Source organism: Diabrotica virgifera, chromosome 3 (assembly GCF_917563875.1).
Source record: "Diabrotica virgifera virgifera chromosome 3, PGI_DIABVI_V3a".
Classification (NCBI taxonomy): domain Eukaryota; kingdom Metazoa; phylum Arthropoda; class Insecta; order Coleoptera; family Chrysomelidae; genus Diabrotica; species Diabrotica virgifera.
The window spans coordinates 229,893,819-229,904,279 of NC_065445.1; positions in this window are offsets into that span (position 1 = coordinate 229,893,819).

Genomic DNA, 10,461 nt, shown 5'->3' on the forward strand with positions numbered 1-10,461 from the left:
TGACAGGCGATTCTGAAGAGCATAAGACCTTGCCAGGCGAGGGGAAAGATTAGGGGTTTTTCCTAAAAGTATTCTTTTTGCATCGAACAAATTTTTTTTAGGCTTTTTGAATCATTCCAAACAGAAAAGGTCCTTAGTTATTTTTCTCTTAAGTTAATAGTTTTTGTTATATAAGCGATTGAAAATTTTGAAAATTGCGAAATCGGCCATTTTTAACCCAAATCGGACATTTATCTAAAAATTTCAATATTGGCAAGGTACGCAGATATTCCTTAAACATTGATTGATGAAATCCCGAAGAGTTTTTTGCAATAAAATATCGAAAACCGCTTTGTTTTTTTAATTGCTAATCAAGCGGACGCTACACTGTAGTATAATTGAGGACGTTTGAGCTTGCATAAATTCATTATCTCGAGAATGGGCAAATTTGAAGAGAAATCCTCAGACAGGTCGATTTTTATTTTTGAATTAGGACTTTTTGGTATATATATAATACTAGTGACGTCATCCATCTGGGCGTGATGACGTAATCGATTATTTTTTTAAATAAGAGTAGGGGTTGTGTGATAGCTCATTTGAAAGGTTATTTAATTCTCTATTCAGTAATATAAACATTAACATAATTATTTATACAGGGTGTACAAAAAAAATTTTTTCTTCTATTTGTCAAATTTAATCAAAGTTAATTTAATAAAAAAAAATTTTTTGTACACCCTGTATAAATAATTATGTTATTGTTTATATTAGTGAATAAAGAATTAAATAACCTTTCAAATGAGCTATCACACAACCCCTACTCTCATTTAAAAAAATCATCGATTACGTCATCACGCTCAGATGGATGACGTCACTAGTATTATATATATGCCAAAAAGTCCTAATTTAAAATAAAAATCGACCTGTCTGAAGATTGCTCTTGAAATTTGCCAATTCTCGAGATAATGAATTTATGCCAACTCAAACGTCCTCACTTATACTACAGTGAAGCGTCCGCTTGATTAGCAATTAAAAAACAAAGGGGTTTCCGATATTGTATTGCAAAAAACTCTTTGGGATTTCATCAATCAATGTATAAAGAATATCTACCTACCTTGGCAACTTTGAGATTTTTAGATAAATATCCGATTTGGGGTTAAAAATGGTCGATTTCGCAATTTTCAAAATTTTCAATCGCTTATATAACAAAAACTATTAACTTAAGAGAAAAATCACCAAAGACCTTTTCTGTTTGGAATGATTCAAAAAACTTAAAAAAAATTTGTTCGATGCAAAAAAAAATAAATTTAGGAAAAACCCCTAATCTTTCCCCTCGCCTGGCAAGGTCTTATGCTCTTCAGAATCGCCTGTCATTTTACACATTTCTTTTAAATGACTTACTCAAACACATACTTAAATTTAAACCTTACAGGAGAAAGTTTATTTTACCCCCTAAATTTGCACTTTTCGATTCACCTGGTAGATACACGTGCACCGCTGAGGCCTGCCAGGTCATGGTTTTTAGCTTTGGTGTGCTATGAATTATCACTCTACAAATTTCTAGCCTTACAGGACGACCGTTAGTCAAAAGGTTCACTAGCTCTTAGACTAGAATGGCAAATATCAACGTATGAACTACGACAAATTAAAGATACACAGCGGAACTAAACCTTGCTCATCTAGCGTTTCTTTCAAATGGTGATGCACGTTTTTCCTATTTTGCATTCTAATTTCCTATTATTATCACTGGTTCTTTCTTTCTTAGGAATGTTAGAGATTGTGGCATGAATCATTATCATTGGTATATTTCTTGGTGCTTACTTTACTTTTTCGACTCGGGATCCGACTACAGTTTTTCTGCCCAGTATCAGGCTACGTCTACACCCTTTGTATTTGCTAGCCATAAATCATCGAGGGTGCACTGTGATGGGCAAAGTCTGCATACAATCAGATGCTCCACATTCTGTATTTTCCCATATTCAGAAAGTGCGTTGTTATCTGTATTGATGCCTCATTTAATGAGGTTCTGTTTTACAGGGGCACCTCTGCTGCGTATGTGATCCGCGTAGAGTGTCCGCCAGGTTCTCCAGTCCAGGTTCATTCCATTAGGTCGTTCTGGATGTAGGGGAACAGTTCGTGTGGTTCGACGCTATTTTTCATAAACCTTTTCCTTAATTTAAGTCGGCTGGTTCCTGATGGTTCGTCAAACCCGTATAATTGGTGCCTTTCATCGAAAGTTTTCCTGAACTTCTCCACATATTGTGAGACGCATCTACGGTCTTCTATCGAATCCGAAGCTTGGACAAATAATCCCCAGACAAATAATCCTGGACAAAAAATCCCCACAAATTATCCCTGGACAAAAAATCCAAAGACAAAAACTCCCCGGACAAATAATCCCCGGACAAAAAATCCCCACAAAAAATCCCGGACAAAAAATTCCCAAGAAATATTTGGTGCCGAATAGTTCTCTAAAAGTTTTCCCGTGAAGGCAATCGACGCAAATGTTTTTCAGCCTCAGTGCATGAGAGTTATAGATAGCAATGGTCATGAAATCTCTTTTTCGCACGAAAATAATGAATAGCAATTATTAAGAATTGTAATATTATGAATTGTAATTTCGATTATCAAATTTTTAATTCCAATTCCATGTCGAAAACTTCTAATTTTACATGACAAAAGAGTGTGAGTTTTTTCAAAAATCGTGGAAGATATGGGGAATGAGTCAAGGCGGTGGGAATCATGTTGAAATTAGTCGCTTAAATCATTTGCTCACTCTGCTTTGAATAACTATGTTCAAAACATTGCTTATTCGTGATTATAACTGCTGGTCTTGAAAACGATAATCTTGATTGTAATGCAAAAAAACCTGTTTTTTTGTAAATTTAACGTCAAAAATATTTAGCCATCATCATCATCATCAATGTCGTTATAACTCTTCGAGAGTCTTGGCCGCATTTACTATTGCCTTTCATGTTTGTAGGTCCTGTGCCACTATTTTCTATTGTCTTACTCCCATTCTCTCCAGATCTTCTCTGACTGCATATTTGCACGATTTTCTAGACCATCTTACATACCTTCTCCCATCTGGCCTCTCCCCGAGCTGGTTTGATTTTTTGATAAATTTCTCGCATGACATATCTTAAATCCAGGTTAAACAACAATGGGGACAACGGATCTCCCTGTCTCAGTCCAGAATTTACGCAGAAAGAGTTTGCTATTCCCCCTCCCCCTATTCTAACGTGTGTAAAGGTGTTACTTACATACATTTGCATTACCGCATTTAGTTTCTTGGGTACGCCCAGCTCGGCAAATTTGGTAGAGCTGGGCGTTCCTACGTAAAAATTGTATTTCAAATAGTGTTGGACAATTAATTTAATCATAAGTCTCTTTGGAATCTATAATAATCTGATGCACGTCTTGAATATACTCCCAATCCTTTCAAGCATTTGTCTAATAGTAAATATTTGATTAACAATCGATCTTCCAGGTCTGGAATCACACTGGTAGTGACCAACTATTTGTTCGGCGTATGGTAGTAAATATTTTTAGCAATACCACAGATTAACCCAACACAGATGCGAAACCCTGGCGATGACTCTGGTACCGAGTTTTGGTAAACTCCTCCCACTTTGAGTTACCAAAAGGGTAGTCGCTTAGTAGCTCGCTTAGTATGTAGGCTTAAGCTTATTGTCAGTTAATGAATAACCTCGACAGTACATGCGCTTATTGTAGTGTTAAATTGACTATATAATTGATTATTGGAAATTTTTTCTATTTATCAAGTGTGTTTAAATAGTTTTGTTATATTTTTAAAAATGGTTGGATATACGTGTATTTGTGAAGGGTGTTCATCTAAGACGGGTCAAGAAATATAATTTTTTAGATTGCCAAAGGATGAAGTAAGGTATGTATAGTATGATAGAATTGATCCAAAAGATGGCATAACCCAGACATCCAAAGTGAAAGTTATCCTCCAACACCAAATTGTTCTATATGGCCCACATATTGTTCAGAAAAAAGTCACACCATTTTGAGCGTCAGGTTTGGCGGGGAGAGGGGGGAGAAATCGGTAAATTCGTATTTTTTATGTTTTTCGTCAATATTTCTAAAACTGTGCGGTTTATCATGAACAACCTTCTATACAAAAATGTTCTACATTAAATTTGAAATTAAAAAAAAGTCCTATGCATAATCCTTCTAAAATGAACGGTTCCAAAGTTACGGAGGTAGTATAGTATAATTGGTCCAAAAAAAGGCCTCACTCAGACATCCAAAATAAAAGTTTTCCTCCTACACCAAATTGTTCTATATGGTCCACATATGGTTCAGTAAAAAGTTACACCATTTTGAGCGTCCGGTTTGGGGGGGAGATGGGGGAGAAGTCGGTAAATTAGTAGTTTTTTTTTAAGTTTTTCTCATCTTAAGGGCTCATCACTAACATGCCATCGGCCACTGCAATAGCAAATTTGATTTATAAAACACAATCCTGTTAAAGAAAATCAGTAGGAAATTGCCCAAAAAATATAAAAAGTATCGAAAACCTCCACTTTTCACCCTCTGTAACTCTGGAACTGTTGATTTAATCACAATTATGTACACGACCTTTTTTGTTTTAAATTTTATGTAGAACATTTTTGTATAGAACATTCTTTACGCTAAAGCATAGTTTTAGAAATATTGACGAAAAACGTAAAAAGCTACTAATTTACTGACTTCTCCCCTATCTCCCCCCAAAACGGACGCTCAAAATGGTGTAACTTATTACTGAACAATATGTGGACCATATAAAACAATTTGGTGTTGGAGGAAAACTTCTAGTTTGGATGTTTAGGTTAGGCCTTTTTTTGGACCAATTATACTATACTACCTCAGTAACTTTGAAACCGTTCATTTTAGAAGGATTATGCAAATGGCCTTTTTTATTTCAAATTTAATGTAGAACATTTTTTTATAGAAGGTTGTTTATGCTAAATGGTTTAGTTTTAGAAATATATACGAAAAACGTAAAAAACTACGAATTTACCGATTTCTCCCCCCTCTCCCCCCACACCCGAAGCTCAAAATGGTGTGACTTTTTTCTGAACATTATGTGGACCATATAGAACAATTTGGTGTTGGAGGATAACTTTCACTTTGGATGTCTGGGTTTGGGTCTAGTTATACCTTACTAGTATAGTGTCATTAATAAATTGATTTACTTTCTAAATACTGATTAAGCGGCATATTACTTATATCATATTAATTATATTAATCTCGAAACTTACATAAAATGGTTACTCAAGCTATGTGTGTTAGAAATAGTTCCAAAAATCCTGTCTTGAAAATAGTAAATTTTAGTTACTATTAAGAATGAATAACGCCCTGTTATTGAAGATAGTCAAAATAATCTTAAAAAATAAAAGAGATATTAACAAGACATTAAATTTTTATTAAAAAACATCTTATGTTATAGGAGTGAGCTATGGTTAAAAGCTACTAAAAGACAATATTTGTTAGAGGAGGATTTAACTAGATACAGAATTTGCGAAAAGCATTTTGAAAATAAATTTTTATGCTCATCTTCACGACGAAAACTCTTGTATGACAATGCTTTGCCTTCAATTTTTACCGAATCTAAAGATATCTGTGCGAATACGTCTGAGGAGCCGCCGAAAAAAAGTTCAAATATTATCAGGTAAATAAATAATTTCAATAATAAAAAGATATGATTTTTCAGATAAGAATATAATATAACGCCTGCGGCGGAATCCTCTAAACAAGTTTCTATCAGCCCCAGTAAGGAAAAATATGGACACATTTCTACAAGAATTACAAAAGATTTTTCCCAGTTATCACCTTCAGTATCATTATACTGAAATGTAAAATCAGGTTTTTAAAAAGAAAACTTTTGAATAGAAAAACATGTAAAAAACAAAACGGTACAAAACAAGAGTTCGAGCAGTTTAAAAAATTATGTGACAAATTTCTTAATAAATAATTGGCCGAAATTGTAAAAACTCAGGCACTGTTGCAGAAAAAAGTCCCAAAGGCCAGAAGATATTTTCAGGAATACAAACAATTCGCTCTCACATTATACTTTTTTGGACCCAAAACTTATCACTTTTTGAAAAAAATTCTTTATTTACCAACTAAACGTTATTTATATAATTAAATTTGATTATATCATTAAATACCTGGAACTTGAAAATTATTATATTAACAACACTTTATCTGGTTTTGTTCTGGAAGGCCATACCTGGAATTCCCAAATTACTGTCACCAAACGACTGTCACTTTTCTAATACCTAGTTTACTTTCTCTTGTTTTGTTAAGGACAAAACTTTGTTTTGTTTTGTTTGGTTTTGTAGCTAGTTTACTTTCTCTTGTTTTGTACCTACCTAGAATTCCCAGGTTACCCTATTACAATATATTTATATCGTGTTCACTTCCAAGCAACTTTTTATTATTTTTCAATATACACAGAAATTTAATAAATGACCATTTATATACAAATCTTTAACGATTGTCACTTTTCTAACAGTTAGTTAACTTTCTCTTGTTTTGTTAAGGACATACCTAGAATTCCCAAATTACCTATTGTATTTTGATTTCTTTTTTCATTTAACACATAAATTTATTAAATGACCAATGTTTTGTTAAGTTTTGTTTGTCTTAATTTTTAGTGTAAATATAGTAAATATCAAATCAGGTGTAAAAGTAAGTATTATAGACCAAATGAACTATTTTGTAAGTTATCAATTGTATTGGTGCAAACACCGGCACAACAACTGCGCTCCTTAGTTTCAAGGTTACCAATTTTTGTAGCGTCATCATAGCATAGCTTTCGCATCTGTGTTGGGTTAGTCTGTGGCAATACCGAGGAATATTTAGTCGTCGGTTTTAATTCAATGCAAACAACATTTCAAAAACCTGCTTCAAAAGCTTTCCAAAAACCTTTGTTCTGCGTTTTCATAGTAAAGCTAAACATTCGTAATAGGGCAAAAGTTTTGCATGGATGCACACAGATAATACGCAATGTTTTGAACATAGTTATTCAAAGCAAAGAAAGCAAAATATGTAAGCGAATAATTACAACATCATTCCCCCAGCCTTAGCTCATTCCCCATATCTGGTTTGAAAATCCTCACATTTTTTTTTCATGTAAAATTTGAAGTTTTCGGCATGGAATTGGTAAAATTTCGCGAAATCTTTTAGAGAACTCTTCGGCAGCAAATATTTCTTGGGGATTTTTTGTCCGGGGATTATTTGTCCGATGATTTTTTGTCTGGGGATTTTTTGTCCAGGGATTATTTATCCGTGAATCCAGCTGCCCGGTACAGTATGGCCCGGTATTTCTTGGTACAATATATAAAGTATGCCAATTATCTGCAGACAGCTTACAACAGATAGTGCAGTCACTGAAGGTTTTCATGTCCGATTTCGTTGAACCTTTATCGATTTTCATGAAAATTGGTGAGCAGTTAGAGGATACCTCAAGAAACAAAGGTGATATGATGCCAACTTGCGCTTTTACCCTGGGGTGGATGTCACCCAATGCCGGTTTAACGTAACTTCGGCCCCTGGGCGCTGGAGGTTTAGGGGCCCCCTTCATTGCTATTAGTTGTCAGTTTTTTAACAAGAAAACACATGCAAAGGTTTATTGTAAAATCCATAAAATATTTTTTTAAACAAACAAGAAGAATAGAAAACCTTAAAAATAATCCAAAAAATACATTTAAAAACATAAATAAAAATCAGAAAGTTCCACAAAACAACACATGACAAGCAAAAAAGCATTCTACAAAAAACATAAAGACAAAAATTAGATCACTTTTTTTCTTGACTGCAAACTGCCATATAATATTATCACACTTCAATTTCTCCAGTTCTTCATTTTCTATATACAATAGTGATAATGCGTCTAGGTTTTCTTGACCCAAATTTGACCTTAAATATGTTTTTATTCTTTTTAAAGCCGAAAAAGACCGCTCGCCTGACGTATTAGAAATTGGTATCGTCAAATAAACTTGCAGTAAAGTTACAGTATTGGGAAAAGTTGCTTTTACATCCTGGAAGAATCAAATTTTTCATAAATTGTGTGATTTTTATTCAAATTTTGGCATAACGTTACAAAATGGGTAATTTCATTATGTAAGTTCTCTTTGGTCTCATCAACATCGTTCTTATATTTCTCGCATAAAGTATTAACTGACCTCTTTACTTCTTTATCTCTAGATTAAAAAAACATCTAAAAGCTGATTTTACATCCTTGTAGCATTCAATTCGCGATTCTAAAAACAGCGACTGATTTTCTAGACTCTAGATTTCCTGCTACATGGATTTTTTTGTCGCTACGACTACAAATCGCAAATGGAGTGCTAGCCTTAGAGGCCAGTGTATAATGCCAAATTGCGATTTTTGTAATCGCTTTACTTTTGAATGTTTGAAAGAGTGTGTACCTATTGTTTGGATATTGGCATTTTCGAGAATAATCTATTCTTTATCTATAAATTAGATTTATGTATATCTATTTTTGTCTTTCGTTTAACTATTTTAAAAGGACTTATTTTGTTCCTATTTTAAAATAACTTATTTTAAAGCCGAAAAGTGAGATAAATTATTATTTAAGCCCCACAACTCAAAATGAAATTATTAAAAACTAAAAAAACTCCATTTGTGCGATTATTTTGGATACAATTCGAGACATAGCCAATGATTAATAACCTACACAATTTTTACCCATTACCTGGGTAGTTTTTAATCAATGACATGGCGAAATCTGACAACTTTCTGTAGTTTTTGGAAAAGGGCCCCGCCACAAACACTGACGCGGTGCCACTGTGGGGCTAGGCTACGGCACTGTGTATAGGCGTGACGAGATGTAACAATATAACAAAGGCGTTTGCAGTGGATTGGCGTATCTGCGCATGAGATTTTTTCGGAGAATATGTAAATTATTCAGCGACTTTATTTTTTTATAATTAAAAGAAACGGGCCCATTTGGGCGCCTCCGGGGCCCGGGCCCCTGGGCGCCCGCCCCAAGCGCCCAGTGGATAAACCGGCAATGCCACCCCTTTTCGGGAGTGACAAATTATTTTATTAAAAATAATACTACAAATCGATAGAGGGACAAGCTCTAAGCAAAATTTGTTATATAAAGTTATTAACATAAATCAATACTTTTTGAGTTATTAAAGATCAAAATTTTTATTTTTTCGTAAAAAAATGCATGTTTTAAAGCTGTTTTTCACTTATACCTTAAAAACTATGAGCTTTTACAAAAAAGGTATAATTACCAAAATTGAAGATAATAAAAAATTGAATACACTCTTTACTTAAAGTACTAAACTAATGTTAATTCAAAGTGAGATATGGGTAATTTAATGTAAATTTTTTTTCGGTGAGTACTGAAATCTGAGTATTCAAGCTTAAATAAAATGAGCTCCAGAAGAAGTTAATAGCATCAAAATTAAGCAAGTTATGATGAAAATAAGAGATCCCTTTCGAATTTTTTAGGAAAAACTGAAAAATTAAATATAGGTACGCCATTTTCACAAAAATTAAAATTTATAGTAATCTTTACAAGAATTTCTTTGTATTAGCATAAGTAATAATTTCAACAATTTTCACCGGTTTAGAATGCATATTTTTGAAAAAAGATTTAATTTAAAAAAATCAGAATTTTTAAAATTATTGTCATTTTACTTTTCTTTTGATAATTACACCAAAAATACGCAATATACGTAAACAATGATATACAACTAAATTTTAGTTTTTCCTATATCAAATATTTTACCCATTTTACTATTTCTGTAGGGTGAAAATAATCAAGATAGAAACGTTTAAAGCTTAAATTTTGCTGCGAGAACCATGTAACCGTGGCCACTCAAACTTTGATTTTTAAAAAAGTAAGAGGTTTAAAAGATTTAATTTAAGTTGTTTTAAGAGCCCTTGGAATTATCTTTCAAATATTTTTTAGGCAAACCTGATATCGTAAAAACTAACGCAGTTATTAAAAAAAAATAACATTTTTTGGAAATTTTTTTAAAAGATAAAGTTTGAAAAATTTTTATAGCATAAATTTTAATGCTATCAACTTGTTCGGGATCTTATTTGATGGATATTTCTAAGTACTTTCACAAATAAGTTTATGTTAGAAAGTGCATTATTTTCCCGTAATTTAAGCTTGAATACTTAGATTTGGGTACTGGCCAAAAAAATATACGTTCAATTACCTATAACTCATTTTTCGTTAACATTAAAAAGATTTTTTAGTAATGAGTTTATTTCATTTTTTATTAGCTTAAATTTTGTTAATTACAACTTTTTTAAAAACATAGTTTTTGAGTTATTTATCAAAAATCGGTTAAAAACATGCATTTTTCTCACGAAAAATTAAAATCTATGATCATTAATAACTCAAAAAGTTTTGATTTATTTTAATAACTTTATATGACAAATTTTGCTTAGAATTTGTCCCCATATCTAATTATGGGGTTTTAA